This window comes from Haplochromis burtoni, unplaced genomic scaffold (genome assembly GCF_018398535.1).
Source record: "Haplochromis burtoni strain Fernald_Lab_line unplaced genomic scaffold, NCSU_Asbu1 Contig_46, whole genome shotgun sequence".
In the NCBI taxonomy this organism is placed as follows: domain Eukaryota; kingdom Metazoa; phylum Chordata; class Actinopteri; order Cichliformes; family Cichlidae; genus Haplochromis; species Haplochromis burtoni.
The window spans coordinates 486,376-507,639 of NW_024582407.1; the positions used below are offsets into that span (position 1 = coordinate 486,376).

Here is a 21,264-nt window from a genome sequence, read left to right on the forward strand (position 1 = left end):
CCTTTGGTCTCATCTCCTGCTTATTCAGACTGGGCCAGTCCAGGGTTATGACTCAGAGGGAACAGGGCTATGACTCAACCCCACTATTAGTTTCCAGGTGGTCTTAGATCCCATTGTGCTCCTGATTAGCATTCAAAGACATATGAACAGGCATAGAAGTGTTAGGAGGCACAATTCCCTCACAAACACTGCAGACTATTTGTCTGTGTGGGACTCCACATTGACTCCCTTATAAGGGAGTCAATGTGGAGTCCCAATGTCTGCATCCTAAGATTTTGCATGTGATTGTGGGAAGTAATGTGCATATCCCTGGATGTGTGTGTGTGTGTGTGTGTGTGTGTGTGTGTGTGTGTGTGTGTGTGTGTGTGTGGTCCAATGGATTGAGCATCTGTGGCAGTGAGACAAAGAAAATGTGTCTGCTCTGAGTGAGACCACCAAGGCTATGTCTGTGTCTATATCACAGGTCCATTAGTGACTCAGTCCCATAAAAACTCATTTAAACACATTTATCTAATACTTGACATGTCCCAGACGTTTAACATTTGGCAGCTGATTAATGTATGTACTACTATAAACTTACAGATTTTATCAGTTTAGCAAGAAAAAAAATCATAAACAAATAACAATTACAAATTAGGTAAGTTATTTAGGAACTGGGACTTACCAAGTGTAACTCTTCAGTTAAAATTGTGGACAATTATTGGTTATTAAAGGTAGCCCATGTCAAAGGAAAGAAGCAAAAGACCACACTATAATGTTTCATCAACATCTGGCTATAGGCCTATTCACTTTCTGTTCTCACTCAAAGGTATGAGTACAAGCCATCCAGACAACACTGGAGGCGTCATCTACGTTCCATTTTCTGACTGGAAACAAATGAAAGCCAAAGTTTCCAGGTCACTCTGTGTCTGACTTTCACATTTGTCTCCAAAATAAGACTAAGACAGGCTGTGTCTCCAAATCACCGCCCAGTCAAACCAAAACATAAACTAAATCCAGACTCCTCCGCCTGCCACAGTGTGGAAAGTTATACGTAAACAGAAGCTGCTCCTTTATATAAAGTGATATCTTTCTAATTAATGGCAATTAAAACGTAATTTGTTTTGAAATGTTAAAATTAGAAACAATAGCATGCATGTGAAGAAAATGTGCCACCTCTGATCTTAGACTACTTTACTGTATGCAATAGACACATGACAATGAAAACTAGTGACATGGAGTCAAAAATGGAAATGTTTTAAAGTACAGGTGTGGTCAGAATTGGTTCATTTTGGTGACCAATGATTTTTGTTATGTTTTCGTCACTGAACGTCATTTTCACCCTGATGAAAACAAGATGATAACAAAATCAAATTTAATGCACAAGGACAATAACAAGGATGAAATGTACTGACAATTTAATCTGTCAGATCCAATCAGACCCTAGATGCACACATATCAGCTGCCCCTGACAAACAGTATGGTGATGGGGTGGGAGGGCTTCAACCTGCTCCCAGTATCCCTGCATCTCGTGATGCGTTTTCACGTTTCAAATATCAACGCCTGGGACATACGCACACATTTTGGATTTGACGTAAAAAAAAAAAAAAAAAACACTTTGAAAACTGCGTGGCACAACTTTCACCGTTAAAAACACAAACTTTTACAGAACAAACTTTTTTAAAACTAGATCTAAATTTGCTGTCAAAATTAACTCTGTTAAGAAGATTAGACACACTTAGTCCAAAGTTACCATGACATGCACCCCCATGATGAATGTACTTATAACTTCTACCACCTGTAATTCAACTAGTCACTTTGTTGTAGCATTTGCCCCCAAATCCCTACTGTATTCTTCTCCTTAGGTAAGTGCCAAAAATTATAGTTAGTTTAGACTTAATTTTAAAATTTAGGACCATTAAGCATTTTGTGTCTGCAGACTTAACACGATTTTTTAAATTCCTGCTTTCTAAGAACAGCCACAGCTGCTGTCTGCTTCAGTTCATGTTATTTCCAATGAGAGTTTCGCACAGTTTGAAAGTGCCTTCCGGTGCAGTTTCAACATTTGACTTTTGACAATTTGGACATAAAAAATTCACTCTTTTTTTTTTTCATTTTGATGTATCTGTGTGAAATTTGGTCAAATTTAGTCTATGAAAAGAGCCAAAAAGAGCTTTGGCAAGATCACAGTGAAGAAGCGAGTTAATGTACGTGCCAAAGAAGAAGAAAAAAAAAAGAGACAAATTGTATCAGATGTGAAAACGTTATTGTGGTCACTAGAGGCTATCAGATATAAAACCCAAGAATATAATGGCTCCACCCAAGTGCTGCATAGAAACATAAGATCTTCTGCCAGTCTGTGGTTGCCAGTGTCATTTATTTTGCTGTTGTCTGTTGGGGGTGGGCATCATCAGCTTCCAGAGAAGCCCGGAAGCATCATTACTCAGAATTTGATGGCATTTTGAGTCAGTGAGGTACATGAGGTCAATGAACAAACTGCTCTCCATCGTGGACAACCCATCACACCCTCTCCACTCCACACTTCCACACCACTTCCTCTCCCTCAGACTGACTCAACCCCACAAAGAACGCTTCAGGAAACCCTTCCTACTGTTCTCTATGCTCTTCATACTGTGACAGGTGATGCACACCTGCCAGGGATAAGATCCCAAACATATTTTTGTGTTTGGGATCTTCATGCAGCTGCTTTTCTAGGATTTATAGCATACTTGTTATTTGTTAATGTAATTTACATTTCTCTCTTATGCGCTGTCAGTCTTACTTTTACAGTTTTTTTGTCACTGTTACTACCTCATCATATAAGGTGCCTGTGGCATTTGTAATGTTAACTGTGTTGTTTTTTTTTGTTGTTTATTATAGACAGCCCTATTTTTATCCATCTATAAAAAATGTGAAAAGGTTATCCAGTGACTCCTTTTTGCTAAAGGCTATGCCTAGTATAATGCTGTTTTCAATGGAAATATGTCTAAATGCATAACCTTTGTGAAACAGTTCATCCTATTCTGAAACTGCTTTTTGGTTTTTCAAAAATATTCCAGGCAGTCCAGAAGTCCTGAGTGTTGTCACAGGACCATAAAAAGTTGAGTAGATGGCCTTTGATATTGTTTTACATGTTCCTACATATCTGTCACAGTCTTTTCGTCCCATGTCAGGCTTTCCCGTGTCTTCTTGAAAGTCTGGTTGTAAGTCTAATTATAAAAACAACACACAGATGCTTCATGGTCTTTGCTAGTTAGAAAAAATTGCAGCAATAATAGCATTTCAGTCTAGTTTTGGGAGTTTGTAAGCTACAGTAGTTTGCAGATACTGAAAGAATTGAGGCCTGGGTATTCAAAAGTGTTATACACAATTTATGGTACATCCAGAGCGGTCGAGACAAAAACATCCCAGAAGATTTAGGAGAACAAGTCAAGGCATCCCAGTTTACTATTTACTATTGTTTATTCTATTTCTGTGTGAAGTGTAGTACTGTGGGAATCGATTTCATGTGAATGGAAGTTACATATAGATTATAGTCCTGCATATAAGGAGAGTTTGTCACTTTTTTGTTTAGGTAGAGGTCGGTTTCCTTTACAGAGTGGATTAAGAAATGAATGAAGAACTAAAGATGTGCAGTTGCCTCTTTGTCCAATGCAAACTTCAACTGCAGCCCAATCAATATTCATTAAAAAGGATCCACACATATCCACACACACATGGAATTAGTCTAACACATCGTCACAGCTCCCTCAATTGACCCGATCCACTGTGTGAACCAGAACACGACTGTTTCTCACTGCTCTCCTCTATTGTTGCCTTTAAGTATGCCAATCAATACCTCCAGCTGACACTCGCCAACCACTCAGTCTCTTCATCCCCCAGGGGGTGTGGTTTCAGTGTGTAACCTCGGGAGATACCAGAGCTTCAAAGAACGCAGGGTTGCTGTGCTGGAGGGCACAAATCCACCCCGCCTGAAGTCCAACACACAGATGCTCAGTTGATTGGGATGATGTGGAAAACACTGCCCTCTGCTGATACTAACCCCACATTAACTAGGATCTACAAGTCATTTCTGTCTCTGGTATTTCATGTGTGTAAACTGTAGTTGTTTGTGAGATATTCACAATTAACAGTAATTACAAACTGACAATGCCTCTTTGCAGATATTAAATATAGAATTATTAAAAAGAAATTAATAGCAGCTTCAATATGGCATGGATATATACACTCACCAGCCACTTCATTATGTACACCTATTAAATTGCTCATTAACAAAAAATTCTAATCAGTCAAACATATAGCAGCCACGCTGTGCATCTAGCCATGTAGATATGGTCAAGATGACCTGCTGAAGTTCAAATGAAATATCAGAATGGGGAAGAAATGTGATTTAAGTGACTTTAAAAGTCACACAGTTGTTGATGCTAGACAGGCTGGTTTCAGAAACTCATTTTCCCACACAACCATCTCTGGGTTTACAGTGAATAGTCTGAAAGAGGCATCCTGAAAGTATCCAGAGTGCAGCAGTTCTCTGGGTGAAAATGCACAGTTGATGGCAGAGTTCAGAAGAGAATGGCCTGACTGCTTTGAGTCAAAAAGAAGACAACAGTACCTTGAAGCAGATACTCGTCAGAAGCAGAACACCACTGCAGGTGATTCTCCTGTTAGCTAAGCACTGAAAACCGATGCTACAATTCACATAGTCTCACCAAAATTGGACAATAGGAGACTGGAAAAATGTTACCTGACCTGATGAGTCTTGGTTTGTACTGTGGCATTTAGATTGCAGGTTAAGAATTTGGAATTTTGGAAAAATTGGACCCCCTTAGTACCAATTGGGCATCATTTAAACACCACAGCCTACTTGAGTAACATTGCTGACCATGTCCATCTCTTAAGTAATCACAGTGTACCCTCTCCTGACAGCTGACTCCAGCAGGATAACATACCACGACACAAAACTCAAATCACCTTAAACTCACCTCTGGGATGTGGTGGCACAAGAGATCTGCATTATAGATGTACAGATGACAAATCTGCAGCAAGTGTGTAATTTCATCATGTTAATATAAACCAAAATCTCAGAGGAATATTTCCAGCATTTTGATGAATCCATGCCACGAAGATTTCAGGTAAATGGTTTCCAACGTAGCATTAGGAAGGTGTAACTAATGAAGTGGGCCTTTACAAGCGGGTTCTGGAGTAATCATGAAACTGTGTCATAAAGGCAAAGAAATAAGGTGTTGTGCAATGTGTTGTTAGATGTGTCATAAACCAAGATTTCTGTTAGTCATGGTTTCATACTCTTGCTGTCGTTGGAGCCCACAGTGCCCCCTCTGGTGTAAAAAATTTTAAAGGTCACCAGGCTTTCTCTGTTCTTGCTGCACGGCTCGTAAATAACCTGCAACATCAGATAAGAACCTGGTGACCAGTGACGGACATTAGACCAACTGTAAAACTGGATGCAGTTTGTTCGCACTAACCAAAACAGCTACTATCTTCATCTCATGCGGCCTCCCTGGCGCCAGCTGGATGCTCAAGGCAAAAGCTGACGGGAATAACAATTCTACATTAGATAACAAGACTGTGTTGTGACTTTATCCCTCCTCCTTCAAGGTTACCCGCGTCGACCGAAGACTGTTGACTTTTGCCTAACCGGGTGAAGGGACACTTTCTCTCGGCTGAACACGGAACACACACACACATGCATGTGCACTGACACAGACCTACACTCACCCCCCCCACCCCCTCCAAACGCCTTCGAAGCTTATGTCTTCTATGTAGTGAGATGTGCGGATTCATGTGCTGAGGTGTGTTTTTTTTCTGTTCTCAAACTGATCTCCCTGTTGGAGCTCAGTCTGGGGGGAGTTATTTTTTCTCCTCGTCTTTCCTCATGTTGTGCATTTTCCATTGTTATACCTCTCTGACCAGTCTTCCCCATATGATGTTGTAATGTATGTATGGTCGGAAGGGTAAGATGGCGCTGGCAAAGGTCGGCAGCCTTAACCCAACAAATTTCCTACGCGTGGGACTAATAAAGGTTATCTTATCTTATCCAAAAATCGGTCAATTCTGCAATGTCTCAGGGTTGTTGTCAGTTAGACTGAGTGTTTTCTTACTACCTGTCCATCCATTCTCTTCTGTTTGTCACAGAGGGACTGGAGGCTATTCCAGCTACCACAGGGCGAGAGGCGGGGTACACCCTGGACAGGTCGGCAATTCCTAAGTATTAAGTTGAAATCAGTGAAATATTGAGGTAGAAGTGCTGAATACATATTTCCTTAAAAGACTGCAAGTTAGTAAACAGCAGTAAAACACATAAATTAAAGAATGCTGTTTGCCTCCAACTCTACCAGCAGGTGGAGACAGAGTGGTGGTGTAGTTGTATGCCTAAAGATGAAGGTTTGACAGACCCTGAAGGCTCAGAAAAGATGATGATTATTTTTAATGTTTTTTGCTTTTTGTTTTTGTTTTGTTTTTATTTTGGTGTGAAAAATGACCTAGTGTACAGCAATAAAATCACTTCTGTTTTAGCAAACTTATTATGTTCACAATTTGATAGTGTGTACATTTTTAATTTTCATCAGCCACTTCCCGGCATTAAACAGAATGCTGGAAATGTGTCTTTCTTAATATTTCTATATAAACTATATAAATATTCGCATATTAACATCCCGAAAACCCCGAGAACTACAGTGTACAGACAGTACGCTGATTTATATGTTGGGTGTCATGTCAGTGCTTTTCCACTAGGTGGCGATATAACTTTGTGTATAACTCTTGATTCAACGCTCCACCTCCATTCAAAAAGTAAAACGTCGTGTGCTGTAGACACTTCCTAGTGTCTAAATCGTAAAACTATCAGGTTTACTGTTAAAAACAATCTTCAACCACTTCAACACAAACCACCAACAAACAAATACAGTATAAATACAGTATACCACCTCAGTTTTTAAGCATGACACACGAGAAGTAAGTCAGCAAGTGCACATGCACGTGTCCTCTTCATTGCAGTGCTTTGACCTTTGACCCTTTTTCACTCCGTTCACATTTCAGGAATCTGCAGTATCATCAGCTCAATGAAATAAAAGACAAATATGTAAATGCACATTCTGCAAAAATTTTGCATGAAAAGATAAGTAACCGACAAGTGAAGACTGTTTTCATCCTTTTTCTGAATGCACGTTCAGGCTCTGCCACTACCACTTCCTCTCCTGTAAAGCCACTAGGTGCAGTTCTTTACTGGAAACCAGTAGCTCTGACTAAAAACACCACAGTAGTAGTGAACAGTGCACTTGTGGCAACGGTTAGTTATCAATAAGTTGCACAGTGTGAGACAGTTAAACCCTCAGTGCCGACTACCCAAGAACTGTCACACATTCTCCATCTTCTCAGCTTCATAGAGCAGCAGCTTACTGGAAACCCTGTAACTGTAAACTAGCGTGGCCAACCAAAAATACCTGCCTACTATGGGTTTGAGAGACCACTCTTACAAGAACAATTCTTAGTTGAGGAAGAGAATTTGCTTGTAAGTACAAGTGCTGATATCAGACATGGGAGTGTTTCCTGTTAAGATATGCAAATTAATTCTGTTGCTAGGGCTAAAGTTACTGCAGATTCTTAGGCAGGATGAAAACATTAAGTTTAAAAGTTACAGGTGGTCCAGCTATTATACAGAACTGCAGGTCTACAAGCATGCGCCCTTCACATGCATTGCTCGGTCTTCCCTAAAATTAGTTAAACAATCAGACTCAACATTTCAGTGTCAATATCAAACTATTAATAAATGTTGAAAAAACTGCATACATTGCATTCTGCTTCCTTCTGCTCTTTTTTTCTTTTCCCTGCTTCCACTAAAACCTGCAAAGTCCTTCTTTTATAACTACTGTGCATACTTCCAGAAACATCAACTTAACACAACCCTGGCCCTTTGAATGCTCTGCGAGAGATTTCTTCTGTGTAATCAATACAATACAATATAATATCTTGAAATGCTTGACACTAATCCCCCCCAAAAAAGCCATAAAAAACATAAACTACTGGTTGAAATTCTAGCTGTCACTCAGTGACAAAATCACAGTGTGATTTCTGCACGGGGGAAGCTCTGTGCAGCCATATCTGAAACTTTCTGAGAAACAGAAAGGAATGAAAACAGCCTACCCACCCTGCTTAGAGGTAAAGTAAGGCAACTATCAAAGAATATATTTCAAGTTCTGAGTTTGTAAGATTGGACAGAATAAGACAGAACTGCTGCTCACATGTTAGGCTGTCTCCAAAGCAACTGTACTTTCACTTTTAGCTAAGAAAGGATAAAAGGTTAAATCTGGCCACAGGAGCAACAGGTATGCACATACAGTGCACCCACTCACTCATAGTGTGCACAAACACCTTCACAAAAGTCTTAACACTTTTACACGTGAATCAGTGGATAAACAAAAGCTTTATTTTAAGCTCTCCAAGGCAGGATATCTCGTTCGCATCATGAGAATTTTCCATGAAACAAAATTTGTGGTTTTCCTTGTTTAAAAAGGTGTTCTTTTTCAACATCTCACATGGTCAAAGCCCATTGGTTAATCAGAAATGTGCAAAACAACTCCCATCAAGCTGCAAACAAGGCTTCTTTTTTAGTTCCTGAAAAGCTGAGATGAGAGAGATAAGAGTGTTTTAGGCCGCCTGAGGCCATTATTTCAAAATCGAGGCTTGATGGTGACAGAAGAGGAAGTGCTGCTGTCCCATGGCTGTGACTTACGTGAGTGACTGCGAATGTGTTTGCATTACCAGGCTGTGGTGAAGAACAAAATTCACACAATTACCAGGTACAAAGGCTTAAAGTAAAAAGAGACTCCAATGACACAGAAGACTCAAGTATCGTCTCAGCCAGCCTCTTCACAGCATAGCAAGAATCACTAATGCTGCAGACTTGAAAATCTGGTGCCAAACAGCTCGGAGAGCTTTTAGCACATTTCATTTCATTTGAAAGAAAAAAATGTTTGTTATTCTGTATCTTTAAATTCATCTACTTCATCAGTGCTCAAACATATTTGCATAGCTTTCTTATTGTACAGAAAAGTAAAGACATAACTTTTTTTGTTTAACTTTATTAACTTTCTTGCTACTATTTCAAAAAGAACATCCAGCATTAAAGAAGAAGAAGTTGATAGACCTGGTACCTGCAACAAGGGAGTTAGGGGGTGGTGGGCGGGATTCAGTCCTATGTTTGTCACCAGAGCTAATGCTTTTGATATCTTTTGATTGTGAAAATCCAATGATATTTGGGATTTTTGTGGTTGGGTTTACAGGTAGACTCCATATGTACCAGGCCTGCTGTTCTTCCAGGACTAACAGGTGCAGCTAGCACACCTACAGGTGTCCTATCTTCAATCATATGCCAAAGAAGGACACTCACAAGCACAGCAAAAACTACACATGGAAGATTGCAATTGGTGCAGCTCCAATTCGTTGATAAGGCAGTGAGCCGCAGGTATGGCAGTACCTGTTTGCATTCAAAGAGATTACAATAGAATGACAACTCAATATGGAAATGATGTAATCGCCCTTTTCAGATGAAGAGAGAAAAAGACTTCCAATTTAGAGAAGGCCCTTAAAGATTTGGCTTAACACACTGTATACTGTAATAGCTACACCCTTTTTGCACACGCCCTTCTTCTTACTCAGCTATTTATCAATAGTGACTTATATGTATATAAGTCATGTATATATTATATCTATTTCTTACTTAGTGTATTGTCTGTCTTTGTTATTTTTTATACTGGAGCACTGTAACAAAAATAATTTCCCCTAGGGATCAATAAAGTATCCTGATTCTGATTAAACTAGCATAAGCTAGCAAGATGAGAATGTCCACCCTCACCATCTTGGATGAAAAAAGAAAAAAATATCACCAGTCATGATAGGTGGCTACCCTGAAATGGAGTTAGTTCCTGTTTAAATGGAGTTTTTCCTTCCCACTGTCCCGAAGTATTTGCTCATAGAGGGATGTGTGACTGTTGGGCTTTCTAATATTGTCACGTCTTTACCGTACAATATAAAGCACCTTGAGTTGACTGTTGTTGTGAATTGGTGCCATATAAATAAAGCTGAAAATTAATTGTGTCGCAGAGAGGCTACTGTGTCTATGAAAAAACTCACGCTCTTTGGCTAACGAGTTGTCAATCACAAGTTGATCCTTCACATTGAAATGTAGTATTTCGAAACAAAACAGACTTTAACTTTTGTTTCTTCTTTGGTTTGTTTGTTTGTTATTCAGTATGACACAAAATGAGCCCATAAACATAACCATCAACAGGAACGCCTTTACAGAGGTCAAATCAGAAAGTTGTTTTCTTGTAGACTTCTATAGGCCAAGAAGATCTACAGCTATCGCCAACTAGTGGCCTCCAGATAAACTGCCGTATCGGCTGTATTTTTCCGACCCAGAAGCTACGTCCATGTTTTATACTGCATATGGTAGTAACATTAGCTACTCAGCCACCACCCTAACATCTCAGCTTGTGTCACGTTAACATTTTTGTTCCACACTGTCCCTGCTTGTATTTACAGAAATGTGATTTTTATAAATGTTCATGTTTCTGAATAAACATGAGTAAAAACCTACAGTACGGGTGGTTTTTCCAAGCCTGCAGCACTTCCTCACTCCGTACTTGGTAATGAATCCAACAAAATTCCATCGCAGATACAAATTTTGTGACCACACAGTCAGGTGTGCAATGGTTGGTAATCACCTACCATGGTCGTCGCAGTAACAGGCCTCTCTAAATCTTGGTGGTTAATATCAAAATGCTGCATCTTTGTAATTTTTGTGGTTTTAAATTTCTGACAAATACACCCTGGAGATTCTCTACTGCTTGACTGTAACTAAATTTGGGCAGCAGGAACCTAGCTGTTCCACGCCAGTTAGTCATTATGATATGTACAGATATGAGGCTGGTATATTCCACTGTAATTTTTAGGAAGTTTAAAAAAAAAATCCAAAATGTCATACTGCGCCTTTTAGACCATTTTGAGACCCTAAAACTCTTCACTGAAACTGCTACAGCTGGAAATGAAAGTGGCTGCTGAGGGAAAATCCACTGTTAAAGTGTCAAGAAAAGCCGCTTTACATCTGTGAATCGATCCACTGCGGTTGTGAGAAGGTTTCATCAAGACCGAAGGTGGTAAAAGAAGAGGAACAAGATACTACTACAGCTGAAGTGAGAGCTTTAAAATAATAAGTATAAGTACAAGATTTTTGAATGACACGGACAATTACAGAATACAGACTTGTGTGGAATCTAATCTTTCCCTCCTAATATAAATAATACCTAATAAATACAGGTTAACAAGTGTTTGTTTTTTGTAATATTAATTTATGTGAAATTTAAAGTCCTTTCATTTCTAACCCGAGTAATGAGACACAATTATTCAGGCTCACTTAGGAGCCAGTAAAAATTACACATGTGACAGCAAGATGACTCGAGTGAAATTTCAGTATGTCTGCGGTGTGTGATGTAAAAGCTGCCTACTCATTTGCTTTTGGTCGGTGCACAAATAGACACATGGTTTACTTTCATTTGAATGAGCCATCTGTGGTTTGCATCTCTCAATGCAACATGAAGAGCAGAAGTAGCCTTTACAGTCCTCTGCTGACTGCATGCTCAAAGAAGTGAAGCAACCTAGCCGCAACCCAGTACAGGCGAGGGTAACAGCTCCTGAAGTGAACCGAGTCGTACATGTGGATGTTTTGCTCGTATGCTACGATGCTCTAATCTCAGTAAACTGGTCAATGCATAAAGGTGCTAGTACCAAATCTAAGGAAAATTGTCACCAGATTCTTCAGTTCTCCTCATCTCTACAGAGTATGTCAGAGTGCTGCAGCTCACTGTTTCGATTTTCCCCAAGTGTGAATACATTCTTCTTAGAGTTGGACACAGAAGCATAAATCTTATCTTATTAAGTTATTCTGTATCTGCTAGAAATGTAAATTTGTCTACTGAATTCTTGCAATAGTTTCAAAGTTGCTATTTAAGCTTCTTTCCGCGGCCCTAAAGTGACCAAAAATGAATTCATGGATTAAAATGAAAACAAAAAAAACAACCAGATACAGACTTAGTGTCTGTGTTTGTTTGTTTTTTCCTTCTTGCCGTCCTGGGTATGAATCCACCAGTTGAGGCCTTTCTGTGCAGTTGATTGTTCTCCCTGTGCCTCAGGGCACTCCAGTTTCATCTCATGCTCCAAAGCATGTATGCTAGGTTAGTTGGTGGTTCTAAATTGGCCGCAGTTATGAATGTGAATGTGAATGAGTGTCTTTCTTGGTGTGTTGACTGAACAATAAACTGGCAACATGTCCAGGATGGATGACTGAATGACACGCAGTTCACTACACAATCTTATTTTTAACATTCTTTTTTTTAGAACCTACTGTGTGGTGGATTCTTTGAATTCTTCTGGTTTTGACCTCAATGAATTATGATGCTGTTGAAAAGAAGTCTCAGCATGAACATGGGTTAGACTGATTTGCCCGCCTGTGGCTTTCAGTAGGGTTTCACTTTGCATCAGTCATTTGGATCCCGTCTCTTTCTTGGTTCTGTATTTTCCTTCAACACACAAACAGATTTTAAATTCAGCTGAATCTCACCTGCCTTTAAGAATGTAGTTGAACTTAAATGACCCTCACAACTTCAACTCTTGCCTTTCTCTACTTTTGCCTGTGTTTCTATAGCAACTTTGCATTTATATTTCCCCTAATTTGTCTAGATGAAGGCAGAGCACACACATAGCAACCTGTAATCAGTCAGTTCCTGCTTTGACTTCATTTCCATGCTTACCTACTCACAACACAGCTATACACAAGAGCGGCCTTTCTTGTCATTATGAACACAACAATGTGACTTCTCTGTGATTCAGTAATTCCTAGAGGGCAAAAGAAAGTTTATTGCATCAAGTCACACTTTTCTTTGTCACATTGTGAACAGATTCACAGTAAAATATACTGTAGAGACTCTTTACTTCATTGAAAACCACTGTGTGGCTGCTGTTGTGAGAATTGTAATTAAAAGTACGTGACCACTTGCTGAGTTGCAGAATTTCTCACACAGAGGCGAGAGAGGTGCACAAGCTCTATTCTTCACATCTTGAGAAACCTGCTTCCCCTACAGCCCTTTGACTTTCTCAGCATTCAGTATTACAACATCAGCAGATAAATAATGACATGACTTTAAATTATCGCTATTACAGGAACACATTTAAATGTTAAATGTTTTAAATATAATCTTTCACATTTGTCTCAGTTTTTGACTTGAATATATAAAGTGCACAAGTTTGAGCTCTGCTACTTCCTCCTGCTAAGCTTCCAATTTAGGTACTGTGGATGCAAAATGGTGCAAGTGACAAGAGGAAGTTTCTACAATACAGCAGGTCACTAGGCAACACAAAGAAGAAATGCATGATTGTGTTTGTTACAAAGAGTGCTGAACAAACACACCGATCATAATAGGTATAAATAAAATATTCAAATAGGCTTCCTCCTATTGTCTGCCTCTCACACACATACACACATACGTTTTCATGCTCACTCTCACCAATGTGCAGTTTCCCTTCCTCTCTCTCCTTCAAACGCACTCACTCAATATTCAGCTCATATCCGGGATGGCAACTCTATACTTCTCTGACTCCAGCCACATGAATGAAGAAAATAGGGACAGGGAAACCCCATGTCACTCATTATGAAACTCACACACGCTTTACACCAGAGTTAGTCTACATCTTTACTCTTAATGAGTCCAAAAAACAGAGAAACGAGGGGGTGCTAGGATAACTGCCAAAAGAAAATCTGAAAAAGAAAGTTAGTAGAAAGCTGAGTGCTGTTTCTTTAGCTCTGTAAGCTAAATATGAAGGAAAATCAAGTGGAAATATGAGAAAAGCGAGAGAAGGGAAAAACAAAGCTTGGAAAATATTTGTTCCAATTTCACATCAATGCAGAACATGTGGTGAAATTTCAGCCAACAAATTGCTTATTTGTTTAAGCTGTCACTGGAGCGCCCCCTTTAAGAGCAAAACACAAATTAACCCTACCTAATTTGAAAGCAAAGATGCAAAAAAGAGCATCAAAATAACCACAAATATGAGACTGATCTTGTTTTTTTGTACAATAACTTCTGCTCAGCTATTAATTATGAGGTCCCTGGCCAGAGGTTTTTGGAAATAAGTGTGTTCAAACCGCATGAAAAATGACAAAGTAATTATTTGATTTCAAACAACCTCAATAACCCTATAATAAAAAAAGAAAAAAAATGGAAAGAGCCACCATTTAGTGTTAGTGTACCTCTTTTGGTCAATATTGTTTTAAGGTAGACCATAAAATTAACATCATGCTGTATTAGGAAATAAATGAGAAACCAGCAATCAAGACCATTAAATCAATTGGAAAATGTTTACAGAAGTCATAAATGGAGAAGTAGGGTCGTTTTCCCACTTGATTTTTATTTTTGGGATGACCTAAACACAAGATCCATCAGAGTCACGGAGAGCATATACAAGTAAAATAAATAATTGCATATAATAAAAGTGTCTTTTTGTTTATAAAAAAAATAAATAAATCCTACATTGGTCGGATTATTATAATTATTTTGATGGTGAAGCACAAAATACTTGTATGTCAGAGCTGTCTTTTTAATCATTTAGAACTGCAAAATTACTTCTTCTATTCTGTGTATTTATTTATTCATTCTGGTAGGGGTAAGGTGTAGAGGTGGGAATCACCATATATCCCACGATATGATATTATCACAATACTTAACGCACGATATGATATTATTGCAATTTTTTTTAATATTATGCAATATTCAGATTCTGTACATAAAGGTAAACTTTATCAATATTCATTTTATCTAATATCAAAGTCTCGCACTCAGTCATTCTCTCATTTCAATCAGTTTTATTGTTGACAAACTGAATGGTTTGTATTACAGTCTAGTCCAACTTAACTGAATGCAACCATCTGGTACAATTATAGCTATTCTGAACTATGCAATTTATGAAAACTATGCAGCCCATTCAGCAACTGAAGAATTTGAAAGTAAATTAAAACAAAATATAATTTTACATTAGATAAAAAAAAGTTTTAAACTTAATTAAAATAAAACATGTCTTAAATTAAAATAAGTAAACTGTCATGTTTATTGCTGCCAAAAAAAGTTAAACACATTTGGACAGTGAAGGAATGTCAGGATTCTTGCTCAGAAAAAGGAGCTGATCAACATGCTCTGAAGTCAGAGCACAAAAACCTTTTTTGTAACAAAATATCGAATTCTGCTGTCCCTGTATCGATACATTATTAGCAAACAAAATATCACGATACTACACAGTATCGATTTTTTCCCCCACCCCTAGTAAGGTGGGTGTTCTCAGGTTTTCAAATCGGAATAGCTTTACTCGTTTCCGACAGCACCTGAACGCACCTCTCCCAGTTGCTTCCTTCGCTACGGCAGTTTTGGTTCATAATGAAGAGACGCTCACTGCGCTCTGGTTTGCTTTTTTCCAGGAGGTGACGCTCGCCAACCACACACTGATGAGACTGAGCTATAAAAAGGATCGGCGGAGTTCACATAAGTCACATGGATTTTTTTTTTTTCTTTGCAGGTTTCGCACGATAATAATAACCGGGCGCAGCTCGCGTGACGCGCTTGGATACGGAACACACAAAAAATGCGGACAGGGTGCAGCCCTGTCAAGAAAACCGTTTCAGGTCCAGTCATTCAATTACGTTTTTAAAAAATACAAAAAGGAAGAGGAAGGCCGGGTTACTATCTCTGTCTGACACCGCATACTTCCTTTTATCTTTGTGCAAACCGCCCATTACGCATGAGTGAGCGTTGCACGGCCCTCAAACCTCCCTGAACCTCTTAAAACGGATAGCATCTCTAATGTGTCTAGGTCTGTGCAAAAAGTACTGAAATACTGCAGTGAATCTGCAAAAAGAAAATCAGCTTTAGTGAATGCAAAGTTCCATCAAAGTCATAATCTGCTTCCTCGTTTGGGCTTTGAAGGGAGCACAGCTGTGAAGTGGTGAATTTATTTGATTTATATGCGTGTAATTCATAAAATAATATGAACTGACAGACTTACCCCCACATCACTGGCGGTCAGGCGCAAACGTTGCACTTCTGTTTCTTTTTTAAATTCAGCCAACATTTGCGAGGCGCGCTTTTGCACCAATATGACCTGACACATTTTCTTTCACTTTCAGACTTTTGCAGTACGGTGCAAAAGTCATCCTCTAACACACAGCAACGCACTTGAGCGCTTTCCATCTTTCTCTCACCTCTCACTAGCTTTCTTAATTGCTGAAACAAACTTGTCCGCTCTAGCTCCACCATTCATACTGAAGTGTCTGCCAGACTTGCAGTGTAATACATTTTCGTATTTTTGGTCACACCCACTGTTTTCAGTTCGCCCAGCCCTCTATGTCGCGCCAGGGGAAGCCTCATGAATGGAGTCCTCTGGTCATCAACGCTGGATTTAATCACATGGAGACGAAATTTACCTGAACACTCTTAACAGTGGTTCACGGTACAAAATTCCACTTAGCGTTATGAACAATGGGTTCAAGTTAACCCAGTGCATGAGTCTTAATGCAGAATACAAGCGTTGAAGCAGAATCCCTGGAACCAGAGATTAGGAAGTGCATAAAAACGCATTAAAACATGTTGGATGTGTGCAGTATGATTGCACTTATATAACACCTAATAAGTAGGAGTAGAAACAAAATAATTTAGTACAAAGTCCAGTTTCACAGCTCTTATGTGCATAAGAAGAGAATGTTACAGCAAACCATCTTTGAGATTAATGCAGGCATTTCACACATTTCAAAGTTTACTTTATTCATCCAAAGCGTCAACCCCCATAGCAACTCTCTGAGGCTGTAATTAGCTTAGTGAGCCACAAAAATGCTTGCAGGTACCTGTAAACGCTCATCAAATGCACATTCGCTTATTAACAAAAAATCATAAACTATACAAAATATAGTTTATGGGCGTGGCTTCCAAGTGAAACCGGTGCATTCTTTCTGAGGACCCTCTGTGACCTCAGGAAACACTTTCATGATCTCAGCTGCTAGCTTATAGTTGTACTGAATACAACTGTGTAAATGTTTTAGATTAGGGTTGTTACTAGATTAAAAAAGGATGATATAGCAGAGTATGCTTTATAGCAGGCCTAAATTGTGATGTTACTAGTTACCGATCCACAGTTTCTTAGTCAAAGTCCAATTAGAAAACGTCAAGATGACAACAGCAAAAACAGAGGCCAACAGGCTAACATTATGTTGACTAGGTCCATCTTTTATTTACATTCTATGGTGTGAACAAAATTCACTATAACTGAGCCATGAGAACTAACCTGTAAGAAGTACACATAAAATGAAAGTTGCAATGTGATAAGGAAACCCATGATATACGCTGTTCATCTGCCACGCTTCACAGTGTGGGGCATTATGCAGATATATTAAAAGCAATCAAGCATTAAAAGACAGGGAAATAAAGCGCATTTTCATGAACACACACAGGAAGCAAAAGCAGAAGTTTGGGCGAAAGCTGGGGTGACTTCCCTGTTGCATGTTTCGTTTGGTTTTTGGTGCTTTGCTCAGAAGTACCCATGTTCTATTAATAGATGGTAAAGGGTATCCTTTTCACTGCTCTGCATGTTTGGAAGTGGTAGCCTATGTCAGTGAAAATGCTTAAGCCTCAGTGGGATGAATATGATCACTTCCTCTTGTGGAAACAGTTCTCTATTTAACAAGATGAACCAAGATGAACTCTGCCCATCTTTAGTATGCTGAGTGAGAAATTTCCTGTTTAGACTTACATAATTTCTATGTCTGTGCAAACTCTGTTTAAGCAGAGGAACTGATGTAACTACTAGTTACATCAAGTGTTGAAGTAAATAGACGTTACAGGATGGGGAAGTGCAGTTTTGTCATGTCAGGATCTCCTGAAAGAAGCGTTCGCCCAGTGTGTCAGAAAACTAACCGAAGTTCCAATGAATTAATTTCTGTTCATAATTCAGAGAAACAAATAGAAAGACTTCCATTAAGTAAGGACAGCCCTAAATTAGTCTGTTTTTCTTTACTCAAAACTAAATGTATTTCCCTGTGACCTTACATTTTCTAAAGAGGTTTCAGTTCTTCAACTTGAAAACTGTCATATGTGACTGTTAAATTTGGAGGAAGGGCTAGCACACGATTAGCTTAACTCAGCAGAAATGTGATAACAGGGTGCAAAAGGTCGATGCGCATTTATCTCAACGACGTTCTACATATATGGTGACTGGTGAGGGCACTGAAGTCCATGGAACTGGTGGGTGCTGGAGACCCTGAATTGGAAAAAGGAAGGATGGTTGCTTCTTTCTGAGCTGACAGGGTCTGATAGCACTCAGTCAAAGATAAAGAGGACTTTAACTTTTAAACATAACTTCCTCAAAACACAGTCATAAAGAAGTTAATATTAAAACTGAGCTGTGTCTGTTCCAGTGGTTGACATTCTGTCATAAAACGGCAGTTTATTAAGCTAGAAAAGATGACCATCTTGCTTTATTGTTCCAGGGGCACAAATATTCAAGGTTTGGTACTTTTAGCCACTTTTGAAACACCGCTACAGTTCCTGTCACACCAAATATGTGAGTTGCCATTTTAAACGACTGTTGTTGTTTTTTCACCTAATCCTGGGCAACAAATTAAATTTCCAAAGTTGTAGAGTATATTGTGACCACCTCTGTAAAAGCAGTTTGATCAGTTAGCTGGTCAGAAGCATTGTATATTTACACAATACCACAATCTTCCTAGGAGTGAATGTCCCAATAAATTCACCCCAAGGAAGTGTAGCCAGAAGGAAAGCGGTTCTCTCTAAAAGAAGAATATAGCAGCATGGCTTAGGTTGGCAAAGTTGCATACGAACCAACCACAAGACTTCTGGGACAAACGAGTCTAAAATGGAGATGTCTGGCCAGAATGCAGAGTGGCATGTCTGAAAAGCAGAAAGAATGTGTCACCACAAACACCTCACACCAACTGTCAAGTGCAGTGGTGGAGGGGTGACCATTTGCGCTGATGCCGTTTAAAAAAAAAAAAAAAAAAAGTTCCTTATGGGGATATGAGAAACTAATAAAGTCATACAGAAAACAATTCAAGTTATTGCTGCTAAATGTGGTCTTACAAGCTGCTGAATCATGGAGTGTATGTACATAGACTTAGTTTTTACGACAATATACTTTGCTTTCTCTTGGACATATAATTTTGGCCTATCTGGAAGATTTCCTATAGTTTCTTCTGATTAGGATACAACCAGTTAAAGATGTAGAGCTAACTGGCTTAAACCAGATGTCACAAGAACGGTGGGAATCTAATAAAATGAATGACACAGCACATTTATACAATAGTTATTTGTCAATAGATAGGCCCACTCTAAGACAGGGCCTGTCTTTATAAGTACCAGCCCATTTACCAGTAGCTCAGCTGAGCACTCTATAAGGTTCATTCACCCAATCTCACACAGATTCATACATCACCTTTATCTATGCCTCTCACTTACATGGATGCATCTGGGAGAACTGAATTAAGTATCTTCCCAAAGGATACTTTAGCTGGAGACAGGAATCAGTCGTCTCTATTGGTAAGCTTGGTAAGCCACCTTTTAATGAGGACCATGAATAGCACATAATATTGTTTTAAAAGAAAATAGAAATCACCCAAAGAGACGTCTGAGCGTTCATTGACTTCTATAGACCTGGGCTTTTCCAAAAGGGGGAGTTACCATTGGATGTTCACAGAAAAGAATGCAGGTTTAAGCAACTTACACAAAGGTGTCACTTTTCAAATTTAGAACGTGCATCCTTCCTTCGCAGTCTATCGTTGGTTGTAGCAGCTGTTGGACTGCCATGTCATGGACTGGCCAGAAAAGCTGCAAAGTATAATATCATTGTATTCTGTTCTAAAAATTACATATCAGTATCTAAGCTTCTTGATCCTATTTAGAAGATTTTACAGTAAGTGATCATTTTTAATGTTTTAAATATTTGGCCTTGATTTTACAATAAATATATCTACTATTGTCAAAACATAACGTCAGAATTCCCTTTTAATCATTTCAATATTATTCTTGGTTTGCCTTCTTGGTGGTCTACAATCAAGTTGTGTTTGTATGAGGGTTAAAACAAAATACAAGTCTATGTGTGCCTCTGTGTAAAGTTAAAACATGAGAAAAGCCAGAGTGTGAGGGCGTGTTCACCCATGACACACTTAAATTGGCTTATTGTGGAAACAAACACAACTGAATTTTTTCCCCTTGCCTTCTGGAGGCAGATCTTTTCCCACAGGCTCAATGAACTGGTATTACAAACACTGCACTCAGTCAAGCATCCCTGTTTCCCAAGATTGTAAATGCATATTTCTTTTGATCTGTTTGCGTTTTATCTTTTCAACTTAAAAAAATCCTACGCTACTACCTTAACATTATCCATTCATTCATCATTATGATCCTCCATCCTAAGCCCTTTATTCAGGTACGGATCATAGGGGCACCAGTCTAAGAAGAGATGCCAGGATCATCTTCTCCCTGGTACCAAAGAGTTCCCCAAGCAAGCTGAGAAATTTTATCTATTCAGCAAGTCTAGTCTGCCCCAGGCCCTCCTCCAAATTGGACATGCACAAAACACCTCACTCAGGAGGCATGCCAGAAGGCATCCCAGTCAGATGTGTGGTGAACAACCACAACTGGCTCCTTTCAATGTGGAAGAATAGCAGCTCTATTCCAAGCATCTCCCCACCCTCTCTCTTCGTGTGAATTTGGCTACCCTTTGGAAAAAGCTCTTGACCAGATCACTTTCAAGCTTAGCTGTCTCTTTACCACACCCAACATGCACAACAATGAAGACGCCACATCAGTCAATAGGTCAGTCTCCCAGTCCCGCTTTACTTCACATATGAACAAGACATTTTTTTTCTGGCTAAGAACCATGGCCTCAGACTTAAAAGTTGCTCATTTTCATTCCTGCCACTTCAAAGTAGGTTGCAAACCACTCTAGTGCAAGCTGGAGGTCATGACTTGATTTAGCCAGCAAAACCACGTCATCTGCCAGCAGATGAGATCCCAAGACCATCAAATCTGCCACCTTAGGCCGCTCAACTGTGCATAGTAATTCTTTCCACAAAAGAATTAGTGACAAAGGGCAACAGCCACTGGAAACTGGCATTGTGAGCCAAGCTCTCATTGCTGTTGTACAGGGACTGAATGGCCC

The 21,264-nt window shown here is 39.2% G+C and overlaps 1 long non-coding RNA gene across 1 annotated transcript in view; it reads right to left on the reverse strand.

Annotated features, from left to right (window-relative positions):
* The window catches only part of LOC102313319, an 85,227-nt gene extending 68,839 nt beyond the window's left edge, over window positions 1-16,388 (reverse strand). Inside the window, exon 1 of the long non-coding RNA XR_006054340.1 lies at window positions 16,102-16,388. This is a non-coding gene — a long non-coding RNA (uncharacterized LOC102313319). The remainder of the gene's footprint in view (window positions 1-16,101) is intronic.
* Window positions 16,389-21,264: the final 4,876 nt, after the last annotated feature.